The sequence below is a fragment of the Lissotriton helveticus genome, chromosome 1_1 (assembly GCF_964261635.1).
Source record: "Lissotriton helveticus chromosome 1_1, aLisHel1.1, whole genome shotgun sequence".
In the NCBI taxonomy this organism is placed as follows: Eukaryota; Metazoa; Chordata; class Amphibia; order Caudata; family Salamandridae; genus Lissotriton; species Lissotriton helveticus.
This window is the reverse complement of record NC_136057.1, coordinates 365,207,920-365,234,369: the sequence shown is the minus strand read 5'-3', so window position 1 is coordinate 365,234,369 and position 26,450 is coordinate 365,207,920. Positions and strand designations below refer to the sequence as shown.

The window sequence follows — 26,450 nt, the reverse complement described above, 5'->3', positions numbered from 1 at the left end:
CCATAGGAATGAATGGGGCATTACCGGTCGGTATTTACCGATCGGTAAATACCGATTTTTGGCAAGGGTGCAGGGGGTGTCACTTTGACACCCTCTAGCACCCCCAAAAAAGGTTCGGGGGCCATATGGCAGGCATACCTGCCCTAAGGGCAGGTCTGCCTGTCATATGGCACAGGTGTGCATGCACACATGTGCATGCACACCTGAATCGGTATTTCACCATCAAATTGAATTTGATGGTAAAATACCGATTTCTTAGGCCTTGTGGGACTCAGAAGAGTCCCACCTACATATCAATTTTACCGATTCTGTAAAAATACCGGTCGGTAAATTTACCGACCGGTATATTTACAGAATCGGTAAAATTACCGATTTGCCCAGTTTACCTGCCCCTACATCTCGATAGCCAAATACCGGTCGGTAACGGCCGAATTCGGCCGTTACCGACCGGTATTTGGCTACCTACATCTGGCCCTAAATCCCTTCTTGTCTAATCAGGGAAGTTAATTCCTCCTTGAACATTCGAGAAATTTCTAGCGAACTCTGAGCTACGCTGGCAAACCCAAAACTTAAGTCTAGTATCGACAGTAGTAGACCTAGTTAACGTCTGGCCTAGGCCTTTACTGCTGTAGGTATTATTCCAATGCGCAGAGCCTATTGGGAAAATAGGAGCTACACTACAAGGACATGTCCAGGTTGGGAAGTCTGAGTTTTCTGCAGTGAACTTAACCGTGGCGCGAATTCCACCGCGGTGTGGTATTTTGAAAGAGTGGGCGGGCCGCGTCGGGCAACGGACATGTGCAGCACTACCGAGGTAGTGCTTGTGACGGCCGTTGGCTGATGCGCGCAGCAAAGGGGTTAAAGAGTGCGACTAACTCCCTTTCTCTCGGCCTTCTGCCTCATGGTTTATAAATGTCACCAGAGGCATTGTCCACACGGAAGTGTCTGGCCTCCCGGGCCTTTTGCAATAGTATGTCACTATCCCGGAAGTGTAACAGGCAAGCAATTACTGGCCGCGGAGGCGCACCTGCCGGCAGTGGTTTTGCTGGCACTCTATGCACTCTTTCCAGCATAAAAATGGCATGCCTCCGCGCCAATATAGACATCTGTTACACATTTAAGCATTCGGTATCGCTCAGGGCAATATAGAAATGTTACACTGTTACCCCTCAAGCAGGGCCGGACTGGGAACCAAAACCGGCCCTGGCAGAGTGCTCGGCCGGCCCCAGCCCCCCTTCCGGGGGTTAAGGGTGCCGCCGAGCTCTTTGCCAGGGCCGGTTTTGGGCCGATTTTGTTACAGTGCCGATTTTGCAGCTATGCTGCCAAAACGGCCCTGTAACAAAATCGGCCCCCAGGGGCCCAAAACCGGCCCCCACCCGTGCGGCGCACCGGGGGATTGCCCGGTGCCCGCTACGGCCTGCCCGGTGCCCGCTACGGCCAGTCTGGGCCTGCCCTCAAGTACTCCCACTCTATCTTCAAAGAGCAGCTAACAGTGATCACTGATTGGAATTAGAATAATTAGGTTTTGTTTACCTTTCATGAATAAACTGATTATGAAACAATGGGCAATGATTGTGGATTTAGGCGAATCTGTGGCTGCAGCATTTATCACACAATTAATTTTCCAGATAATTTGCAAAATTTGTAGATTTCACCCAAAGTGTTTGTTCCTAGCTCAAGTGGATGAAAATAATGCTGCCAGAGTCTGTGCCCCATTTGTTGCCCCAAAATGCTAGTAGGCCTGACAATGGTAAAGCTCTGCACAGGGGTTTGTGGGAGGTCATTTTGAAGATGAAGTCTGTATTCCACAGGCAACCGTGAAATGTTTTCCACATTTCATGGTTCCCTGTAAATTATAGTTTTTTATACCACTGCTTTCTGTGGAATAAAATGACTTAAATACATAAAATATATTATTGTATATATGCAGATGTGCAGAGTGTAGTTTGTCAATTATTACCTTTTTGGAGTAATTGAAGGGGCCATGACTCATGAGTAGCAAAGCCTCAAGCAGAGGAGGCAAGTCACTGAAGGCTAGAACCAGGTCCAAGTCAGATTCTTGACCCTGGCTCAGTTTGAGGTCCTCGAAGTACATGTTTAAAAATTATCACTTTTAACAGATGCCTTATCAATGTAGCGATAATCTCACGTACTAAGATGAAACGCTTCCTCATGCTAAAGAAATGCACTTTTCTTTTTTCAATTTTTTTTTATATATTCTTTATCATATTTTTATCTGATTTATTAATCAATTACATGGCAAACATTTTCATGGCTCAGCTCATGCACAGACTCTTAGAGCCAAGCCAGAATCTTGGCCCGGCTCTTGCTAGACAATCTCTGTTAATGTGTTGGCTCATCCACTCCTAGCCTCGAGATGATGCCAATCACTGTACAATAGTAACTACTGGTTGATCCAGGGGTCTGAAGTTAAGCACATGTATACTAAACACTGCCGCCAGACTCATCCTGGACTTTCCCAAACAGTGCTTTTTTTGAGCCGGTGGTTTCCGGTGCTCAGCATCGGCACTTAATTATCAGCACCGGTGTTTGTGACAGTCTGCCACAAGGTGTCGCCATCTGGCCTAATTTAGAGATGACCAAAGCAACAGGTAATTATTAATTCAATATACATGAAAAATTACTGTTACCTGCCGTCCAAGCCATATTCATAGCTTTGGTGACCTGGAATAGTACGAATTGTCACACTCCTAGGAGTGTGATAGTTAATAGTTGTGTTGTTTCTATCAGTGGAAGCATGGCAGGGTCAATGTGTGGTGCAAGCTGTAGTGCCCTTCCTGACGAGAGTCCTTGCACATATTTTTAGGTCTCCTGGCGTTTAACAGCGCGTCAGCGCTGTGTCCGCCAGGAGATCTTTTGTTGCTGACTATGCTCCCCAGGAGACAGCACCGGCCGCGCGCAAAGGCGATCGGCGTAGGCCACGCGCGCGCGAACACGCTTAGCTGCCGTCTCCTGGGAAGCTCCAACACCCTACATGCATGCGCATGCGCATACGCAGAGACACACACACACACACGAGCGCCCATGCACGCATGCACCCCCACATAAAGAGAACTCACCCCTGCTGTCGCATACACGCATACACACACACACACACACACACACACGTGCATCAAGCGCCGCCGCCACTTACCGCTACTCCGGTCTTCAGCTGCCACCGCGGGGCTCTCTCTAGGGCATGGGCTTCTCTCCGTGGGCGCGGCTTCTCTCCGTGGGCGGTTCGATCCCCGGCCGCTCCTCCTCACACGTGGGTGTCCTCCCTGACGGTTGCATGCGTCAGTAATACCATGTGACCCCAAGGCAGCCACGTACAGCAACGAGAGGGGGCCCACTGCCGACAGGACCCCCAGGTGCCTGTGCTACGGCTCCCTACAGCATTTTAAAGGCGGCGCGAGGACGCCGCGCGAACCTGCACCGAGATATGGAGATACTGAGACAGGAAACAAACCAAACGTTTCCACCGAAATTTGTACAGACTGGAGCAGTGCGTAGGGTTCAGTGCACGCGCGTGTGTGTAAATAAGTGCGAAGAGGGTTCGAGTCCTGGCAACGCCAAAGCGAGGCCAGGCGGGGTGCCGGGGGAGGGTGGGCTTAAGTACGGGGAGCCGGGCTCGGGGGAGGCCTTATTTGGGTTCAGGACAGGCCCACCTGCGAGGAGTCACGGCCTAGACGCTTCCAGTTCCGTTCATCCGGTGCACCCTGCAAGGAGGGGCACGAGGCGCCGCGATGTCCGCCTCTGAGCTCTACAGCAAGGTAAGGCCTGCACCTTTAACATGCACAGGGAGCCCGCTTGGGGTGAGGCTGGGAGGGATGGGGTGTTGTTGAAAGGGGTTAACTGTCTCGAAAGAGCACGTAGACCTTCATAGCTGCCAAGGTTTCAGATTGCTATGTGTGACGTTTTCATAATTTATGTGTAATTATGAGTGGCATTTCAGCGGTTATGAGTGATACTTTTTCGGAAGCAAAATCAAGCAATAAAGTCTGGGAAGTCATACATATCTGCAACCTGAAGCCCTACTGCCCTCCTAAACTGATCGTACTGTTAATAAGAAACGAGGACTCCGATGTGCACCCCTCTCATTGAAAGTCCACACTGCACCACTGCAAACAAAAGAACGTTTCTGCAAATGTCAGCAAAATCCGTTATTGTAGTAGGGTCAGTTAAAAAACCTGCGCAGTGTGCCTGCCACTTGCTCACCTCGAGTAGAGAAAATATCATAATGACTGCAATACTAGGGGGTACTGAATGTAGCCGAGGTTCAGATTCCATTTGCCATATTTTTGTGTACCGCTTTATTTTCTTCTGCTTTACCTGATGTCTTTCTTGACTGCTCGGCCGCTTCCCGGGTGACCTCTTAGAGGACGAGGCAGGCCGCGGTGGTGCAAGAGGCGGCATGCTCGTCACCTCAGCTACCCGGACCTCATGTAATAACCACCTGCTCCTGCAGTCCCTCTGACATGACTGTAGGGCCCGCATCACCATCCAGTGACCGCTGGATCCAGGAGGCGCCAACGTTACCCCTTAAAGCACAACTCCTGGAAGCCTACTGTACACCTACCTGTTCACGAGCCACCATATTGCAGTGCTGATGTGTTTTAAAATGAAGTTAAAGTGCAATCTGGATTTGTAATGAAAGCATCTGATAACTCGCTGTGGGGGAATTAGTGGGAATTACTACGGTCAATGTTTCTGATTTTACTGCATAGGCTGCATACAGTACATGTATTTTCCCCCATCATTTTGCATGCAGTAACATTTAAATTGCTTAATATTTGAAGGGAAAATGATGGCTTATTCTCACAGCAAACTGGATATTGTTGGATGTTTGTGTCCCTGGTGCCGTTTTAAGAAGTGTAAATGTTCCAGATGCCAGGATCCTACCAACTCTGTTTTGAATCCAATGAGTGCACTTTAGCTGTGGCCCTTCGTTTAAGCCTTTCCCCCATATGTTGCTAGCACAGAGTGGAAAAATCAGGCGGGTGTCTTCATGGGTCTTTTTAAAATAGTTTGCTTGGCAAAGTTCAAAGAAGAGGTTGTGAAAATGAATTTTGCCTTTTTTTCCTTCAAATTTCCCTACTCATGTCATGCCAATCAGGACAGTTTGCCCATTACCAGACTTCCTCATGTCATGCCAACCAAGACAGTTTGCCCATTACCAGACTTATTGTGATATGCAGAGACAGTAGCGTAGGAAGGTGCAGGCTGCCCCCGGGGTCATCACTGTGTGTGAATAATAACCGCTGTGAGGCCGTGCATGAGGTGCATCATCAGAGCTGTGTGAATAATAACAGCTGTGAGCCCCGTGCTGAGGTGCATCATCAGAGCTGTGTGAATAATAGCTGTAAGCCCGTGCCAGAGGTGCATCATCAGAGCTGTGTGAATAATAACAGCTGTGAGCCTGTGCCTAAGGTGCATCATCAGAGCTGTGTGAATAATAACTGCATCAGCCCCGTGCGTGAGGTGCATCATCAGAGCTGTGTGAATAATAACAGCTATGAGCCCGTGCGTGAGGTGCATCATCAGAGCTGTGTGCATAATAATAGCTGTAAGCCCGTGCCAGAGGTGCATCATCAGAGCTGTGTGAATAATAACAGCTGTGAGCCCGTGCCTGAGGTGCATCATCAGAGCTGTGTGAATAATAACTGTCAGCCCCGTGCGTGAGGTGCATCATCAGAGCTGTGTGAATAATAACATCTGTGAGCCCGTACCTGAGGTGCATCAGAGCTGTGTGAATAATAACTGTGTCAGCCCCGTGTGTGAGGTGCATCATCCACATTGCTCAGGTCACCCAAATTCCTGCACTCTCTACCACACTGCTTTCAAGAACACCATACTCTTGCACACACTCACACTGCTCACCAATTCAAAGTGTGCTAAAAATTTGATGCAACGCATTGTCATACACAATGCCAATAACTCAAACTTTAATGCTGGGAGACCTATTGCATTGTAAATGCTTGTTTTACAAATTAGGCACTGTTCCCAAACGACCCCATATCATCCCCACCTGTGACCTCCATTGGCTCTCCAACCAGAAGAGATGACGTTCAAAATGTTCACACATGCCTACAAAGCCCTCCACGGCCTAGGACCTGCCTACATTAACCATCAACGGAACTTCCACCAACCCTCTAGATACCTGCGCTCCTCCTCACTCACGCTTGCAGACAACCCACGCCTTCATTCATAGCGGTGGCTGCTCCATCTCCAGCATCGCTAATAAGACCTGGAACGATCTTCCCCTCCAGCTCCGTACAACCCCCTCGCTGCCAGACTTCAGGAAGAAACTCTAGACCTGGCTCTTCGACTGAGACACGGCGCCCAGATACCCCTGGGGTGACAGTGTTGCGCTTTACAAATGATTGATTGATTGATTTGTGGAGCGTACGCAAGATTTAGAATGTAATCCAGCTGCAACTAGGATCCACTGGAGAGCTTCACAAGGGGGTTTGTTGTGATTTCTTTTATGGAGGTCAAGTTGCACTCTGGCTGCCTGGTTCTGAAGTCTTTGGAGTCAGGCAATGAGTTTCCAGGAAAACCAGATTAGACGATGTGCCGGAACAAGGACATTCGCCAGCTCGATTCTGTGGCCCAGGTGAAGATGTGGTAGAAGTTTCCCGAAAAGAGAGAGTTGCATATTCCACCACTGCCACAGTGTTGACTTAGGGAGTAAAGATGAAGTGTTGAAAATAATTCCCAAATTCCTTACTTTTGGTAAGGAAGAGGGAGTCGTTCTGGTAACCCATCCAACTTTGACCTTGCTATCCATGAACAGTGGCACGGTGAAGGCTTTTAAAGCCAGTTTTCCATGAATAATGATCAGCCTGCAGAGTAAAGCAGCTAGAAGGACCTATCAGAGGTAGCGTTGGCGCTAGAGTGGAGACCTAAAGCCGGGACACTGTCAACGCCGACCCGGAAGTGCTTACTGTTCTCGAGTGCTGGTCCCAGCAAGTGAGTAGGGGCGGCCACCGCCCCTCTATTTGGCGCTTTCTGTTTATGCGAAGTGTAATTCCTCACTGTTCTCGGTTAATTGGTCTGAAAGCATGATAAACGGCGGCGGCTGCTTGTGCAGCAGGCATTGCATAAGGCATGCTGGAGTCCGTTTCCATGGCGTCGGGGAAAGATTCCGGTCTCTATGGCAACCACGGGTCAGCTTGTCGCACCTTGTATCTTAGAGAGTCTAAATGCAGATTGTTATTTCCAAGGAGAGATAACATAGATACGAAACCAAGACACTTCTATTGGCCGCCCGCTTTGTGCCTCCAGCCCCCCGCCGCCCCCCACCACCCCCCACCACCCCCGCCTCAAAGGATCACGGTCCACATTTCACTCATTGTTGGATAAGTGTGATGGAAAGTGTCAAGGGGGCCTGCTGCTGTTGCGGCAGACCTGTTTGAGTGTGAGGAGCTGTCAGGGGCGGTGCAAGCATTGGGGGTGGTGAGGGCACAGGATATCCTGCAGCAGCCCTCGCAGGGCTTGGGGAAGCGGCCTTCACATGGTGCTGTGTGTCCAGGTTGCCCTGCTAATGAGGATCATTCTTAACCACATCTCCCCATGCTGGGGGATTCTACTGCAGTGGGGACCGTTCCCATCAAACCATCCGTTATCCACACCGCAGCTTTCTGTTGCCTATGGTTTATGTTTGCAGTGGCGTTTTTTCTGTGGTTGCCATTGTTCACATTCTTAATGAATGGTAGTTTTTCAACCACCACCTGAGGTGGGCTGATTTGAAGGTCACACAGTGCTTAATTTGTAAAATAATAAGTGCCAGGACCCTGCAACTTGCACCACCCATCACCCCTGTCATCGCTGCCAAAACAACTACTAACCATCTCTCTCGCCTGCAAGTGGGACAGTTCAGATTATTCCAGGTCCCCAAAGCTAAAGGCATGGCTGGGGAGGCAGGTAATAGCAATTTTGAATGTATATAGTATTCATAAACAACTGTTGTTCTGCTTATCGCTAAATTAGATTAGCAGTGCCACCGTGTGGCAGACTGTCGTAAGTGCGGTGTTGACAATTAAGTGCAGAGCACCGGAAACCAATTAAGTGCCGGCGCTGAGCATCAGAAACCACCGGCTCAAATGAAGCACTGGTCTTATACTGGGTGTAGTGTCTTAGCTTTGTCACCGGGTTATGCTGTGAGCCCACCATCGTGATGAACCACACACAGACATTGGCGGGGCGGGACCGTTCTTTTCCTTCACATTTGTCCTCCGCACTTCTTGGCATTCAGCTCACCATGGTGGCAAAACTCTTCATACAATCATTTAGTGTGAGTTACACTTCTCACAGTGATACAAAATCTTACAAGGTAGACCACACTGGCTCTCAGTCTCCAGTAACATTTAGGGGGGTGGTGGTAAATGAGTTGTTGGGAAGAGTGGTCCTTAGTCCATATTTTTACCCCCCTAACTACTACGTAATACTTTGCGGACTGCATACAGACTCACTGGAGTGTTATTGCGGACAACTACAAGCACCATAAGGCCATAGGAAATTCGGGCCTCGCCCACTTGGGAGAAGTGCAAGAGTATAAGTTGTTTTGCTGCTGGCTTTGCAGTTCGCTTTCAGCTGCCAATGATTAAGGGTCACGAGAACCCGAAACGCGTCTGGCGTAAAAGAGATGCTGCCCTTTTGAATCCTGCATGCAACCTTCGTGAATAAAGCTGGATAAAAAATTTCCTTTGTGCGGTTCCTTCCACATGGGGTAACTCTGTTTGAATTGGATATATATATATATATGTGTGTGTGTATATATATATATATTTATATATATATATATATATCCAACACACAGTTCACCTGCAGTGAGGGAGCCACACACAGGTGAGTTCATCTTGCCTTCATTTATTGAGGAAACAGCAACTTCCGTAGCACAGCGCTTGGCCACATATGAATCCTGCCCAACGCGTTTTGTGTGCTCTGACAGTTCATCGGGGGTCTTACTTGAAACAGAGACACGAGGATTCTTTTATCGGCACCACTTAATTAGTCATTGTTACTCCGCCTCCTGGGCGTGGCCACTCTGTGGCCTCTTGGTACATGTAGTGCGTCCGTATTCCTCAAGTGAGTTACCCGTGCCTCCTAATTCATAATGTCCAATATTAACCCCAGTGGGTTGCCTCAGTCACTGTTAGTGCAAGAAATGCAGAATAATATCCCTCAATGGCATCTTCTGTGCCCGATTCCGTTCCGTCGTTTTGGCAAAACAGCAGGACCGCACAGCAGTGCGGCCGGGCTCACCTCACGGCCCAGACAATGCCACTACAAATCCAACACACAGTTCGCCTGCAGAGAGGGAGCCACACACAGGTGAGTTAATCTTGCCTTCATATATATATATATATATATATATATATATATATATATCCCAGTCATCCATCCAACTCCAAGGAGAAAGTGGCACGTACTCATAGTCGGTAAGTATAAGGCTAATTTATTTTGTTCAGGTCTCCCACGACCCCGCAAAGATAGAGAGACGCATTTCGCCTGCGCTGCAGGCTTTATCAATCTCAGATGGCGCCATAAAATCCAAACTATATATAGCCCTTCCCTCCAGTACAGGCACTAATAGACCTAGAGAACAGACTACATGGGTTAATCCAAGTCTGAACAAAACCTTCAATACATCTTAAAAAGGTCAAGTGCATAGTGCAACACATCAAATAAATTAAATGACAGCATAATGCGAAGTTACCCTATTGTAACAGTAGAGACGTTGGGAGTACGTTCTCAGCCTGGGGAAAAAAGCATATAAGAATAACATTCCTAAGTGAATTCGAAATTAACAACGGTACGACACCAAAGCTCTCAAAAGCGTGCAGCCCAACCAATTTCTCTTCAAAATAAAACATACTTTAAAAAAAAAAACGTGCTCTTTGATTCTTTCATAGAAATCGGAAACCCACATTGTTGCCACATTAAGAAAAAGAAACACATTTCCCCAAATAGCAAATGCGCTGAGCAAAACAGGACATTGATTTGATTACAGTTTATATACACCTTCTGGAACACATTAAGGAGATAACAGTCTTGTGAGTAATCCACGGGGCTCAGCTTGCACCAACTGAGTGCACTTACGGCCTGCATATCAGCCTCCGGACAGTCTCTACAAACTGATAGAACCACAAGATCCAGAATCCCCTTCTCCGGAATTGTTAATTCAAAATCCGTGCATTAATTGCTGCAACAGTTCCGAATATTAAAAGAACCTGTAACCTAGTCTGTGTCTGAATAATGTTCCATTATAAGGCTGCAACCTTAATGTCTAAAAGGAAATGTGGGCCAAAGTTTTCCGACTTCATGTGAAAAGAACACGCTGATATGATGAAGTAATGGACCCACATGAGGGGCCGGAGAAGACCAAAATGAATAAAATTCGATATGCCAAACCGACCTCACCGCTTAGCTGTCAGCATCCACGGTGCCCAGTCACCAGAGTGCCACGGTATCTTGGGAAAGGAATTTCTTGACGCAGGGTTCAAAAAGTGCGAGCTGGCAGTTAAAGAACCGCCCCGCTTCGCCCTCCGAGGCCCCACGACAGTCATCCTCAATCCACTTCCCGGTGCGTTCCCTGGGGGCTCTGCTGCAATAGCACTACCATGCTGCTCCATCAAACTGCGGTTGAAAACAGAGCCACAAACCGACTGGTGATACGCGAACAACGCCAACCGCCGGCGCTGTGTTTAAATCCCAGTCATCCATCCAACTCCAAGGAGAAAGTGGCACGTACTTATGGTCGGTAAGTATAAGGCTAATTTATTTTGTTCAGGTCTCACACGACCCCGCAAAGATAGAGAGACGCGTTTCGCCTGCGCAGCAGGCTTTATCAATCTCAGATGGCGCCATAAAATCCAAACTATATATAGCCCTCCCCTCTAGTACAGGCACTAATAGACCTAGAGAACAGACTACATGGGTTAATCCAAGTCTGAACAAAACCTTCAATACATCTTAAAAAGGTCAAGTGCATAGTGCTCAATAACAAATGGTGAAAAAGGGTCACAGGGAAATATTTAAAGACCAACTCACAGGATGAAATCCCCTAATCAACTATCTAAACACAAAAGACAACCCGGGGGTCTAAAAGGGAATCTATATGGTGATCCCTACATTCACTGTGCTCCTATATAAGTGAGCAGGTGTGTTGAACACTAGACCTCGCTTAGTGCCTAAAAATAGAAATGGAAATATAACCTCACAAACATTGGCAGTCATTTTGGGAGAAGCACTGGGGGGACTTGAGGGTCCTGGAACCTGATTAGTCCCTGTTATTTCTGAATCTTTTGAACTGTACTCCAAGAGGTTGGGATTAAGTGAGGTTGGCTACTATTGTAGAGTTTAGGAGAGCATAAGTTAGTTTTCCTTTCTCTTCTTCACTCACACACCCCCTCCTTACCTTTTGTAGAGCGGGACCTCATTCTTGTCCTGAGCTAGGTTCCAGGAGAGGTGAGGTACACTCCCTGTACAATATGGGTGAGTACAATGGAATGTTTTAAATCACTACGAGGATGTTAGTTATGGTTTTATTTCCTCCTTTATGATCCAAATTTATGTTGTTTGTTCCATACAGATGTACGACACGCCGAGTTGATACAGAGGAGCATTTATTATACATTCACACATCGATATCCTTTTTCTGCACTTTTGTAAGACAGTAGCAAGTGATTAAGAACTGTGGCCCTGACGAAAGCCCTTGGTACTAGTCCGTTTTGGGCTGAAACATGTTGGCCTTTTGAGAAGCAGTCATTTGTTCCAAACTGCTTCACTTGCCTGGTTTTAATAAGGGAGAGCACAATGCAGATTAAAGTTTTCTTTCATTGTTTCTCTATCCTGTTTTAATCCACACCACTTCTTTTTTCTTTCGCACTGCACCCTTTCCATCTAGATCAGAGCTCTGTGGTCGTCACAGTGATTGAGGGTTTGACCCCGACGAGTCTGTGGTCTGGTATGGTCTTATTGATCAAAAGACACACCAGCCAGCTCTGGATGACCAAATGATAACAATTTGATCTACACAATATGTTGATGGAAATCCTTCCTCTCTGGAGGGGTCCATTCAAGCAATCACGGTGGATCATAGATCTGTGAGGTTATATTTCCATTTCTATTTTTAGGCACTAAGCGAGGTCTAGTGTTCAACACACCTGCTCACTTATATAGGAGCACAGTGAATGTAGGGATCACCATATAGATTCCCTTTTAGACCCCCGGGTTGTCTTTTGTGTTTAGACAAGTGCATAATGCAACACATCAAATAAATTAAATGACAGCATAATGCAAAGTTACCCTATTGTAACAGTAGAGATATATATATATTTATTTTAATCATATCCCATGGCACCTCCAGTAAGGTGGATGAGATATGTGTCACGTTTGTAATGGAGTACCCATCCGCCAAACTCTAAATAGGGCCCTTTGTTATTACACAGTGTTCTCCCGTCAGTGTTCTTCATGGCTTTTCAAGTGCACGGAGAGGCGGTAACAGGCTGAACAGCAGCCGAGAGCAGGAAACATATATATATATTAAGTACTTCAAATGAACAAAGGTTTGGCTTTGTGATTAATGTTAAGCAAGGATTTGTATTTGGAAACCTGCAGATAGGAGCAGTCACTGGAGGCCATTGTTAATAATGTAAACAAGGACCGGCATTAGCGGCTATGCCAAGGGTGCAATGTTCGAAATTGCGGTTTAATGATGTGCGCTAACTCAACTCTTTTAATTAGGCAGAAGAACTGTGTTGGAAGTTACTTGGTAATGATGTCTGTCAGAGTTGTGTGGTTGGTGGCTTTTTACCAAGCCCTGCATGCTTCTCACCTTTGGCCCATTTGCTGTGCCGTAGCTCGGTTGTCAGTTCTCACCATGCAACGTTGTATGAGTGGCAGCCTTCTGCCTCACCCTGGGTGCACCTGACCCATACCCTGCCAAGTTTCCCAGGTCCTGGGTGACGTGCTGCTCCAGTCCAGGTTTTTATTTTGAATTATTTGACTTATAGTCTTGTTTGTTCCATTATAAATCCGGACAAGTCTCAGAATTCAAATGAACAAACCTTGACTGGAGCAGCACATCACACATGGACCTGGGAAACTTGGCAGCTCTGTCACTTGTGCCCTCTTTGCTGAGTCATAGTTCTGTTGCCAGGTCGCGCCACACTGGGCTGTGTTCCTAGCAGCCGTCTGCCATGTTTCCTGTTCTTTGCTGCTGTTCAGCCTGCTACCGCCTCTCCATGCACATGCAAAGCCAAGAAGAACACTGACGGGAGAAGACTGTGTAATAACATAGGGCCCTATTTAGAGTTTGGCGGATGGGTACTCCATTAGAAACGTGACACATATCTCATCCACCTTACTAGAGGTGCCATGGGATATGATTAATTTGTAATAAGGGGGAATGAACATCCGTCGTGTTTGTGACTGGATAATCTGTCCACCATCCTGAACCACTGCAACGTCATTGTTACTTTTCTTTCAATTTCTTCACTTTTCCATGAACAGGTTTACATGACATCTACTGTGCCTTTTGTAGTAGCAACTCCCAGCGGCTGGGTTCTTTCATGCCACTCTGAATGGCTAGATTATTTGTGAAATCTTGGCCTCGGAGTCAATCAATCAATCAATCATGGACATTTGTATAGCGCGCTACTCACCCGGAGGGTCTCAAGGCGCTGCGGGGCGGGGTCCGCTACTGCTCGAAGAGCCAGGTCTTGAGGAGCTTCCTGAATGAAAGGTGATCCTGGGTCAGCCGAAGGTGGATGGGGAGGGAGTTCCATGTCTTGTCCCATCAAAAGAGACCAATATATGCTAAGGATTTTTTCAATGACAATTTTTAAACCATTCAATCACGTGTCTCACTTTAGAGGCTGTCTCCCTCGGTTGTTCAGAATATATCTTTGTAATTGACCAAACTCTATTTGTCACTGTTACCCTAAAAACAAAAACAGCACCACCGTCCATTGTCTTCTTCAAAGTCCGACAATTACGTTGTTGTTTAATACATTAAACAACAAGCAGGGCGCATGTGGGGGGGCTTAAAGGGCAGTGGAAAGGGAGAGGAACACGGATTGGTAGAGGTACTAAGAGAGAAAACACAATATTTTGTAAAATAACCACCATCTTTAAAGACTTTCAAAACACAGACAGGGAGAGTGTGTGTGGGTTTTGTTGTCTGTGTGTATGGGAAAGTTATTGGTGAACTTCAACAGACATACCCGACTACAAGCAGTTGTACCCCACTATTTACCACAAAAACATTTAGTTTGGGGGTTTAACACCCCAAACTCCCGCCACACACCGGTATTTACATGTAAAAATCATTAAAAATGGAAAAAGGAGAACACTTTATGATTGTTCATCATCTTCACATAAATGAGTAGTGGCTAAATTAGCCATCACACATGGAACACTAAGAGCCTGATTACGCCTCTGGCGGTGCTGCACCCACTTTGCCCCAGCACAGCACCACCAAAGCAGTGCATGGTCTGCCCGCCAGATTATGTGTTCAACTTGTGTCTGGCGGGCTTTTCTTTTGCTGTTCCTATGGCGGTGCCCTGAAAACAGACCCCGCAATAGGAATGCAAAAGCTGTTCCAGCAAGGCATGGACTGTGAACTCCATACCGTGCTGAAACTTGGGGTACATGCAAACAGTGTGCCCCCCTGAATGGATATCCATGGTGACGGGGACATTGGGGCCCTGTAGGGCACCCTTTGTTTCCCCACCGCCAGCCTTTTAATGGGGGGCACACTGCCTTGAAAAAGCTGGCGATGGGGAAACTCGTAATATGCTCGGCGGACCGCGGCGGTCCTGCCTTGCATATTCTATACCCCTGTCCACTGTGCCCCCGCCAGGGAACAGTGGTTACCTGGCACCCAGCAGTGGCGGTCCGAATGGCTGCCTCGCAAATGGTGGCTGCAGGACAGCCACTGCAGCGCCACTGTGAGTCTGGCGGTCAAAGATCTCAGACTCATAATCAATCTTTAAGACAGGGAGGAGGCGTGTTCTAGGGTGCGTAGTTTTGAGACTAGAAACGGAAGATCAGAGTTTTAATCCCAGCCTCACAGTAGACAACACTGTGAAATCTTCGGACACTGTGTAACGTTTACAAATCATTTTGGGCCAGACATAATAAGAATGGATTCAATAACAGTGGTCGCAAATTGCATACAACTTTTACTGAATCCATTCGGCTTTTGCGAGTTAACCTAAGTACTGATAGGTCGCTTTGCAAAAAACTATTCATAGTGGTTCACAATTCCACCTACCTCATGAATATTAATGAGGTCGCAAATTGTGACCCACTAGGAATCGCAGCTGTGACAGAAATGGTGGCAAGCTGAGATCAGCAAACCACCATGCCTGTGAATGCTTTTAAAGCTTTTTTTTTAATGCAATCCATTTTTCTTAAAATAAAAGGTAATGTGTTTAAACAACAAAATGAAAATTGTAAGTACACAGGACCACTGCCTACTCTTAAGAAATGTTATTGTTAACATTTGCAAACGGCAAAGTATCCCATGAGGACCCCTTCCTGTTTGCAAGTGGGCTATCACTACATTTGTGTAGTTGATACAATATTAATATTTTATGATTAGATTCCAGTTGCATACATTAATACATCCAATCTGAATCAGTATTTGGAAGGGATGCTTTAAACAAACCCCTTAAAAATACCGATTTGGTGTTTGGTTGCAAACCCAAATTGCATTTCAGTAGCTTGTAACCGAATCGCAGCTTGGCTTTCATATATACCAAAAAGCCCTTTTTTGTGATTGCTTCTGCGAATAAGACCTTTTTTCACACACACACAAGCTTCATACATATGGCTCTAAGTGATTCAGTTACAATATTTATCTCCCCATGTTGGGAGCACATGGAGGCAGGAAGCACACCCTAGTAATACCATTTATTTAATAAAAAACACTTAGGATGTTTACATGCATCTAGAAGCCAGACCATGAATAGTTACCAAGGCAACACTATTAATCTAGAAGCTGAAACCTTAGCAATTACATATTTAGCATTATTAATTAATCTAAAAGCACGGGTGCCGGTAATTAGCTAAAGAGCACTGTTGATCAGAACACGAGTTTAAATATTCATTTATAGAGGAACGTTAGCATAAAAATGAAACAATATCATGTGTTTCCTGTTCAGGACTCGTTATCTAGAGACACTGCAATGAGTGACTCGCATATGCAATAGTGAGATGCTGTCCAAGTGGAAAAAAGGTATTTTATTAATTCTGCCTGAGACATCATTCATCTCAGATGCTTTGTAAAATGGGCTGTCTGTAGGACACCTGTGGAAAGCCCTCTTCAAACCCCAGGGTCGGGGTGTCCGGGACAGACCCTTGGGTGTCTGAAGTGGCTTTTGTAGGGGACCCAGGCCACTGATGGGTGGTGTCTTTAAGAGTGTTCCAGGAACAGCCTTCAGGAGTGCATGCAACTGCATCCAGAGGCAGTCAGCAAGAGTATAGCTTGCTACTCAGGCAGGAGATGGCCACTCTGCTGAGGCATTCATGGAGCCGAGTTAAGGTTTCAAACTGAGTCTGTGATTCGGCTGAAGAAACAGAAGGAGGTATGGGTACATTTTAGAGTAAAAGGAGTTGTCTTTAAATTCACATTGGATGTTCTTCTCTTGTAGATTTGTTTAATCATTCTTCTCACTCCACTGTAGTGCTTGTAATGACTTAAATAGTCCTTCCATCCATCCGTCCACCCATCCCACTTATTGTGGTTCATAGGGTCCGTGGATTTGTTTAGTTTGTTCTGAATCTGAGCTTCCACATGGTTCGGGTCCAAACTCCTGTCCTCTCTTCCTCTAGTTGTCTGTTCTGCTTCACCTCTCTCTACACTCTTACCCTCCAGCGCCCTTCCTTCCCCACCAGGAGCCTCTCATATATTTCTAATTCAGTTCGTATGTGTAAAATAAAATAATACAGGCCCACTATGAAATTGAAATTAAAATATTTATAAAGCGCACATACACCACGCGGTTTCTTGGCGCTAGGAACACACTATAGAGCACACACACAGCCTGCACTAGTTCTTCCATAAGGAACATGTTTTATTTTATCAGTCACTAGTTGCTATTGTCTTACCCTGAGAAGAATGAAAGCTCAAGCCAACTGAGCGGAATATGACCCCTGAGCAGTAGGTCACACTTAGACCTCTAAAGTTGGCACTCAAACCACTGCGCTATATGATAGGCTACTTGGACCAGTCATTTGGGCCTGCTCTTTTCCCTATCTGTCTGTTCAGTGTGTTGAAAATTAAATTAATTTAGAGTTTGCAACATTTGACCACATTTTCTATGTAAACTGCAACATTATTGCAGAAACACAAAATGAATCTAGTGTGCGCCCCACAACTACTGTATTTCCTCGAAGTATCTGTTACATTAACGCATTCATTGTACGTGCTATGGTTTATATTAATATGTTACCATTTTTGTTTTTTTATAATATTGTTTATTTTTGTATTTATTTTCTGCATTTTTACCTCTGATTTAACGTCTATGATTTTGCTTCTTTGTGTTTTCAGTGGTCCGGGTCTCTGGCTATTTTTTCCTCCATTTTTACCTCTGATTTAGCTTTTATCATTTTGATACTACCTCGTGTTTTCAGTGGGCCGGGCCTCTCCGGGGCTCAGACCCGGTAGTAATTAAAAATGGATATTAAAATGGGTCTCTTTCAGGCCCTCTATTCATGTCCTTAACTTTAAAGGCAAAAACACTGATGGATTTCTGAACACTGAATGTAAAACACGTTAAGGTGATCCTCGTCAATTCCAGTTTATCTTTCACGTTTTACGTAATCGTGCATTCACTAGGAGGGTTTGCTATTTTCAGGATGATGCGTTCCTGTGGTTTTTATTCGTGTAGCGTATTACTCTTGTATAGCGCTTGCTTTGAAGTGAGTCTCCTCCAGGTGTTTATAATGGGCCTTCGTTGAGAGCTCTGGAGTTAAGACTGAAGGTGGTGCGAGTTTCTCACAGTTCTTGTCAGTGTGTCATAGAGGTGTATAGAAGACATGATTATCCAATCTTTGGCCTCTTTCCAGCACGCTAGGAGCAATGACCATGAATTCGAGTTGCAATTGTGTTTCTGTGAAAATATGTGTGTGTGTGAAGGTGGTACACAGTTGTCAACCTTTTGACGAAGCAAAAGTCAAAGAAAATGCAGTGCTTACAGGTGAGTGGATATGCTGTGTTTGGGGGTGGTGAAGTGAAAAAGATGCGAGGAAGTGCATTCATTAGAGATTAAAAAGAGGGTTCTGAAGAGGAAAGAGATGAGGTGTAAGATATGGATAGAGGAAAGTGGAGTGAAAAGGGACGTACTTGTCTAACGGGCATAACAGGAGTGATAGAGACACTGAAGAACACTATCCCTTCAACAGGCCTCAGTAATGTTTAATTCACAGTCTCATAATTTCAGAACAAAAACATTTTCAATAATAATTATGTACAACTAGATCATGGTTCTAGTTCATTTATCTTAAGCAGCAAACAATCTTTGACAAAGCCAATAGTCTTCGTCGCTAGTCGGTAAATGTCTGTTGTGTTTTTGCACTGATGTAATAGCAGCAAGCTCAGAGAGACACCAAAATACCAGTCAGGTGGCACACTACGGAAATTACAGACATTTAGTTTACATGTTTAAGACATGCCCTTCATGACATAGGACACACCCCTTTTATAGACGCTCTTCCCCCCACACACACACACACTTATTTTCACCCCACTTAAAGCCCTGGCTCTCACCGTTTCCCATTAGAGGTGTACATTATCTCTTCTAATACATTAGTAGCCAAAATGAATCAGAGTAAAGACCTCTGCTTCCCACAGAAGAATGTATAAGGATTTGTGGAGAGGCTACTCGACATTTAGAACCCCTTGTTGGGGTCTAAAAGTTCTCGAAATACTGCTGATCTTACATTTCTGTGTTGAAGGGTTTGCATGGATGTTAGTTGGGAATTGGTTTAGAACGAGATTCCCTCCCCACTCCGCCTTTGCTTGCTGGCACTGCTTCCAAATTACTAAGAAAAAGCGAATGACATTGTGAGAAGTGCGGCTCGCGCACACGCTATGATTTTCCTGTCATCGAGGTCTTTTTCTATTGTTCTAGAGGCATTGCCTGCCTGTGTTAAAATACACAGTTGCCATCTTATGTAACATAGGCATCATCTGTGCCACTCCAGAAACCTCGTCTTCAAAGCTCAAGTCATTGTTTTTGTATAGCACTGTGCCAGCCCAGAGACTGCTTCAAAGCTTTTTTAAAGGATGTAGTACAGAAGCAGGAAGAAGGGTGATGAGCAAAAATCAAGAAACATAGGAAGGACTAGTCTGGATAAAAGCAGAGGAGCAGGCCAGGGGCCTTCATAAGAGGGCAATTTTCAACGATTTTCTAAATTTGAAGAAGTAATTTTCTAAACAGAGGGATGAAAGAAGCAGGCTACTACATAGATATGTTTTTTACCACTTCGTTTTGAGGGCATGTTTAGGATGCTTAGATGGTCTATGCCACCATGCTTCCAGTTTTTTTTGTGTGTTTGGGGGTAGTTTGTATATAGCGCGAACTCGACCCACGGGTTTCAGAGCACTTTACATGAGCACCTGTTGCGTTACAGACGGACGCATTCATTTTGTTAGGGACAGGGATATTAAGCGATTTGCCCAGAATCACAGGATGTTGAGCTTCCCTGCCACGGCTCAGACCCGGTTCCCCAGATTCGAGGTCCACCGCTCTAGCCGTTTTTCTCAGGCTCATTTGTCCAATTGGTTGAATTGACCTGTTCTTTGTTCCATTGTTGTGAGACCATGCTCATATCTCAGTCTTATAGCACATAATTACGCCATTCAACAGAGTGCCTGCCTTCCTAATGCACAGTATCTTACCCTGGTCTTCTTCGAGCAAGTCCATTTCCCATCCTTCTCCTTTTCTTTCTCTTTTCCCCTTATCACTAAAACTCATGGAAGATTCTGACTCCCAGGGTTCAAAGGAAAGGTTCTGCCAATAGCCGGCGTCTTGGCATTAGCTCTTTTAAGCACCACCTATTGGCCAATTCTTGTGTACACCCTTAGAAAAAGGGCTACGCATCTTTAGCCAGTCCTTGATTTTAGCCAGAAAAAGTTGGCCTGCTAGTACTTGTAGGCACATATTTAGAATTTACAATTAGAAAAGTTAACTTAAATCAAAAATGTAATACTCAAAAATACAATAAAGGATTGCACTCAATATTCATTTAGGCTTTTTTTCCATCCTACATCCCTAACCACAACTTGCAATCTAGCAAAGCCAACCTGATCACTCAACACAGATTCAATCACAAGAGGGACAGAGGGAGATTGACTCGGGTGCGGGAGCGCAACTACGGAACTCACCATGTCCTGATTTGAGAAACCTCCCGAATCTGACCTCATTCAGGGCAAATTGAAAGCTACCTATGGAGGGATGTTTTCTCTTCCTTTAGTGGAACTACTTGGACTATGTTCCTTAGAAAGCAAGAGTCTGTTGAAACATATTATGACTTCAGCAATAAACGGATACTGAGTCAAACACTGACTTACCATCCCTGACTTACCTCGGTCATGCATCTGGGCTTCCTGAGGGGGGAGAGACAAGTATGTTACTCATGATTAGTTTACACTGTAGCAGCTCTACAAGCCACTGCTGCCACAAGCCAGCACTTTACAAATCCATTAAATAATTAAAAGCCTGATCCCTAGTAACAACATTATTAGGATATGGGGACGTGTGAAATCGCCCATTTGTCACCCTGAATTTCATCTTGAACTTGGGTGGGAGCGTGTGCCGCTTTGAGTGATAGCCTTTTGGTTTGTTTGATACTTTAACTGTTTTGCTGGGAATCCATCCAGAGAGTCTGAAACCCCCTGTATGGAACAACATTGCACCCAACACTTCTGAGAAACTAGGGCAGGGGGCAGATTGAAACTGTGCCCATTTAGAGAAGCCATTGTCCACTGTAAACCATATTATTACATTGTTTATTTGGGGTTGTATTTCCCCCCAGAAGATGCTGGTGTATTCTAAATGTTCTGTGCTTCTCAAAATTGTAACTTTCCAATCTATAAATGTTAGACCTACTCTTTTTCAAAGATAATCCTCCAACTGTACATTGACGGACAAGAATTTTTTGCAACGCAGCAAGCCACATTGCTGCAGTCCGAGAAAGAGAAAGGGCAGGTATGTGTAATATTTAGCTTTATACAGCGCATTTCTGTCCTTTCCTATCACTGGCACACTTTTGGCAACCTAGCGCCAACCACCAATGCAGGTGGTGCAATAGTGCCTGCGTTGTAAGTAGGATTGTTTTTGTGCAGGAAGAGACCCCTTCCTGCTCAAAAACAATCATCTAAGGCGTTTTCCTCGTCCTATGTGTGCTGCAGGATGCAGCACACATGGAAAGAGGGAAAAACGAGGAGAAATAAGGAGATTTCTCCTCGTTACGCCTCACCTGGAGAGGCGTTGCATTTTGACGCATCCTCAAGTCTTCCAGTAATATTAATTCTGGAAAAGTGCCAAAAACCATGGGTGGATCCATGGAACGCCTCTCTGTGGCAGAGTAACACAAAACAGTGATTTGTGCTGTGTTGCCTTACTCAAGATGTATCAAGCGACTCAGGGCTTGAAGAATCTGACTTAGTTGCATCACTCTTGCACCCCCTAGCATGCCGCAACGGCGACGCAACTCACTGATAAATGTGCCCTTTAATTTGGGCCGCGTATTGACGTGTGTCGTACATTATCTGTGTTCCAAACCCTTTACCGCCACCTTGAGTAACCTTGGACCATGTCACTCACTACCAAGTGTACAAATTTATAACCTGGTGATCCAATTGAATCCAATAGTACCTGTGGCCGGAAAAAACAATAGTGAACAGTATCCACCACGGTTACTGCCCACCACCCACTCACAGTCCCAGGACAGAGAGAAACTGCCTCAGAGCACGTACTGTGTTTATTCTGACTCGAAGGATCAGTCTGGCCCACTAGGGAAAACAGTCATCTAATCTGATAGGCCAGACAGTTCTATTAAATAGCTCAAATTCCTCAGGGGCAGAAGCCTAGTCATGCTTGAGATTGGGTATTGTGGTGCAGTGTCCTTAACAAGATTCATGCCTCAGCAGGCAGGAGGCAGAAGGATTCTTTAGCCGAGTGTCACAGCAATGACAGACGAAAGAAGAGAATGCCGCCGCGTTCGGATAAGAAACACCAAAAAAGGACTTTAGCGCTGGAGATTGAGCTTGGGGGGCTCATATCTCAGCAAAGCCATCTGAGGCTTTCGATCCGACATCAGTCAAAGTAGGACGAGCGTGGAGACGTAGAGTTGTATCGCATGTCAACTTTCTGCAGTCGTCATCATTGTAACGTCAGAGAAATACCACACAGCTAAGTTCAATCAATCAATCAGGGGTTTGTAAAACACGACTACTCACCCATGAGGGTCTCAAGACTGGGGGGCTGCTGGTCCCTCTGGGTGTGGAGGATCATTCGAAGAGCCAGGTCTTGAGGTCTTCCTTGAATTTGGGTCAGCGACACAGATTGCCTGAGGTGGAGGGACAGGGTGTTCCAGGTCTTGGCTGCGAGGTAGGAGAATGGACTTCCTCCGTTCAGTTCTTGTGGATCCTGGGGACGGAGGCTAGGGCACTTTGGGTGGAATGGAGTTGTCTGGCGGATACGTGGAATGCGAGGCGGTAGATCAGGTATGCTGGTCCTACGTTGTGGAGGGCTTTGTAGGCATGTGTGAGGAGCTTGAAGGTGATTCTCTTGTTGACCGGGAGCCAGTGGAGTTGTCGGAGCTGTTACGTGATGTGGCTGCGGCGGGCGACATCGAGGGCCAGTCTGGCAGCAGCATTTTTTACGTTCTGTTGTTTCTTGAGCTGGTTCTAGGTGATGCGGGAGTAAAGTGCGTTAAAGGATATACCCCAAATACAGAGGTCGAAGTGAGTGGGATCTTTGGAGGATGACATTCCCAAGCTTTTTTACTTTTACCAAACGGTTCCCATACTTTTTGTCAGAAAACCACAGTCCCTTCATGCTTAATGCCTTTTTTCTTGGCTGTCTCAGGTTAAAAGTGTGGGGGGGGGGATCTCCTCTGTTATGAAGAGACAGACAGCGCCAAGCCTTCTCTCCAGAGTGCCTGCTACCTGAAAGTACAGTAAACGTGTGCAATTGATTAATAAGCAAATCTAAGGCCAGCAGAGGCTGCTAGTGATAGAATCATTTGAAGCATCATGGTGACCAAGAAATATTGTTTTTCAGAGGTATTGTAGGGCTGTTATCCGTGCTAGGATGTGTCATTTAAATGTAACCCTATAAGAAGGATTTTCACTAGATACAGGTGGACTGAGTATTACCAAAAATGTAACTTTTGAAAGCACTGTAAGCATAAACACTGAATCTTTTTGCAGCAGCCTAATTTTATAATGTGTGAAGTCTATCGTATACTGTATGTAATACTTTTTAGGTTCCGTCTACAAACTGTCGGCTGGAGAAAGACCTTTTGTGAACTTACAAAAACGTACAATGCACTAGCAGCCCACCCACTGCTCACCATTGGTTGGCTTTATTGCCACTCTCAGTTAACTTGCTTCTTATTCCATGGCTTGCATCACCCGCTTGATTGTATCCTTCCACTGTTCATTTTTAGGGAACTCATTTTTCTTTTTGGTTGAGCACTCCATGAGAGTGCATGTGTTTTCTAGCTCATTTCCTCATGTGCTTCTCCCCTACCCCTAGGTTTTGCGTTGATGTCTCCCTCAAGTGCAGGCACTCTCTCTCACATGCGTCTCCTCAGCGCTCCATGTCGCTCTCTCCATTGTGTGTTTCTCCCTGCCTCTGCGTTGTTCTCTCCCTCATGTGTTGCTCGCTTTCCCTCGTGCGTGCTTCCCCCTCCCGCCATTTGTTATTGACCCTCCCACCACGGTACTCAGTATTGCAGTTCCCATGCTTTCTCAATGCACTTTGACCACTCTCCAAATATGGATAACGCTTACTCACAGCATCTCATTATGCGTTCCGCCTTCAAATAGTGCAGTAATACCACACCCAGAATTATCAATATTGTGGGTTTGTGACTTGCACTTATGAAGCTGGAAACATCTTTCATTTAAATTAAAGTCAATAATAGTATTGCAGATTTCAGATATGTAAAATAAATCTTGTTGGACTTTTACAGAAAGAGAGATAATCGCCAAAGTAGGTATTTATGCCTCACTTTATACAGTTGTTGGCCTCTATCCAGGCGCTACTCCTCATTCATAAAAAGTCACTCCAGCTTGCACCACACATTGCCCCTACCATGCCGACAATGACTTTACCAACAAAACCACTATTCTTCTCACTCTTACGAGTGTGACAAGTCAGACTAGTCCAAGCCACCCAAAGATATAAGAATTATGTAGGTGGCAGCGACTATTCATTTTTAATGTATATTGATTATTGAACACTGTTGTTGTGCTCATTTCAAAATTAGAGCGACAGCGCCACCATGTGGTGGACTGTCATTAGAGATGGGGTTAAGAATTAAGTGCTGCTTCCGAGCACCAGAAACCACTGGCTCAAATTAAGCACTGCTGTTGCGTTCCAGAGCTCTTTCCTTAGTGGTTAGGAGAGTGTGGGAGTATAGCCTATGTGGGAAGCTCTGGTTGCCATGCATGAGGATTGAAAGAACGCCCCAATTGTGTTGCTGCAAACCTGTCCCACTAGCTGTGTGTAGTGGGACAGAAGGGTGTGAGGTAGATAGGGTTGTGCTCTTGTACATACATGTAGCATGTTACATTGAAGAATGCTCCCTTGCTTTCTGGCGGTGGCAAGGTTTGTTGGCATGTGATGTTCCTGCAGGGACTTGCAGGTATAGATCCTAGTTGCTGCGGTAGAGAGTAGAGTGAAGCCATTGTTGTGGTGTGAATTGACCTATCACTGTGAGCATGGGATGTTGTTTGGTCCTCTACAGGGAGTACCGCTAGAGCACGTGCATCGGGCATGTGGAAAACTAGGACTGTGCTATGTTTGCCGTCCCTTGTCAGAGGGCACTGTAGGCATTTTGGAGAGTATTAGAAGCCTCATGGGGCTAACCGGTGCTTAATCTGAGCCGGTGGGTTTTCTGTGCTCAGCACCGGCACTTAATCATCAACACCGGCACTTTTCATGAGCACCAGGTAAGGACACATTCATTTATGGTAGGCACTTTCTTGGCTAGTAGTTGGTTCTGTGTTAGGTGGCGCTAACAGGAGAAATGGGCTGGTCCAAGCTGCCTCCTGACAAGAGCCCCGGCACTTATGTTTTTTACTAATATCCAAGGGCATTGGAGTATGTTGAGTGGGGTGGAAGGAAATGCTGGCAAGGCGGTGACGCTTTAGAGATGGTCTGTCAGAGGATAAGAGGCCATGGAATATTACGCGCTATTGAGACCCAGACCACGATACCTTCCTTTCCATATTATGGGCCAGAAACTTGGTTTGTTATGGCTGTGCACTCCATAGTGCAGCCTGGTCCCACTTCTTACTGGGATAATAACAGCGTTGTGTGCCTGTGTGCATTGCCACAGTATGCCTGCTATTCAAAGTGACAAGTCAGTGCAAAGTGGAAATCTGACAAAGAGCGGGACCCACTGCAGGGCATCAGAAGGAGGTGGCAGGAGCCTCCTTTCATGGCAAGGGCCTTGGCATGTCCTGGTTGACATCCGCTGGCACAGCGAACAGCTGGTACGACATGTATGAAGAAGACATTCTTTGTACTGTGAGAACACAACGAAAGAGCCATGCAGGAAGAACAAGACATACACCAACTCTTCATGTGTGACATGACATCCATTCCTTAAGTTTTAAACAAGAGAATTTTAGGGTGTGTGAATCCCAAAAATAATTTCGAAAATACACTTTGGCAAATAAAGTGTTTTTTGCGTATTTATTCCACCAATCTCAATTAGATAATTTTTTACAAAAACACGATCAACATTTATGTCATGTCAAACATGAAAAAGAAAATGTTTGGATTTGTTGGTAGTGATATCGCTCTGATTCGAGCATGGCAAAATCAGCTCTAAAATCAGAAAAATATATGGGTCCCTTCTCATTTAAAAAGCGTCCTATGGACCTGTGGCCTCCCTTCTCCCAATGGGAAATGGCTGTCCGTCCGAGACCCACAGTAAAGTCAGAGTTGCTAGTGATAGGAGTGAGGGGCGATGGGAATGTGGTGAGGCCGTTGCGGGTAGCCGTAGAGTCCCAAGCGGTAAGCGTGGCTTGCCCTATCGGGGAGAAATAGAGACCTGAAGGTCTGGAGGCTTTGCAGAGAAAAAGGACCTTCCACAGAGGCTGTCCAGCGAGTGCTCGCTCCATAAAGAGCCAATGTTTCTCGGACTCCAGCTGAGTCCACTCCAGCAAAACGCGGATCTGAGATGCCTTGTAG

At 45.7% G+C, this 26,450-nt stretch overlaps 1 protein-coding gene and 1 pseudogene across 6 annotated transcripts in view; both read left to right on the top strand.

The window, feature by feature from the left end:
- Positions 1 to 26,450, top strand: part of CACNA1C (calcium voltage-gated channel subunit alpha1 C) — a 2,299,705-nt gene that overhangs the window by 1,173,670 nt on the left and 1,099,585 nt on the right. The gene's annotated exons all lie outside the window — the stretch shown is intronic.
- Positions 3,269 to 3,397, top strand: LOC144781074 (small Cajal body-specific RNA 14; annotated as a pseudogene).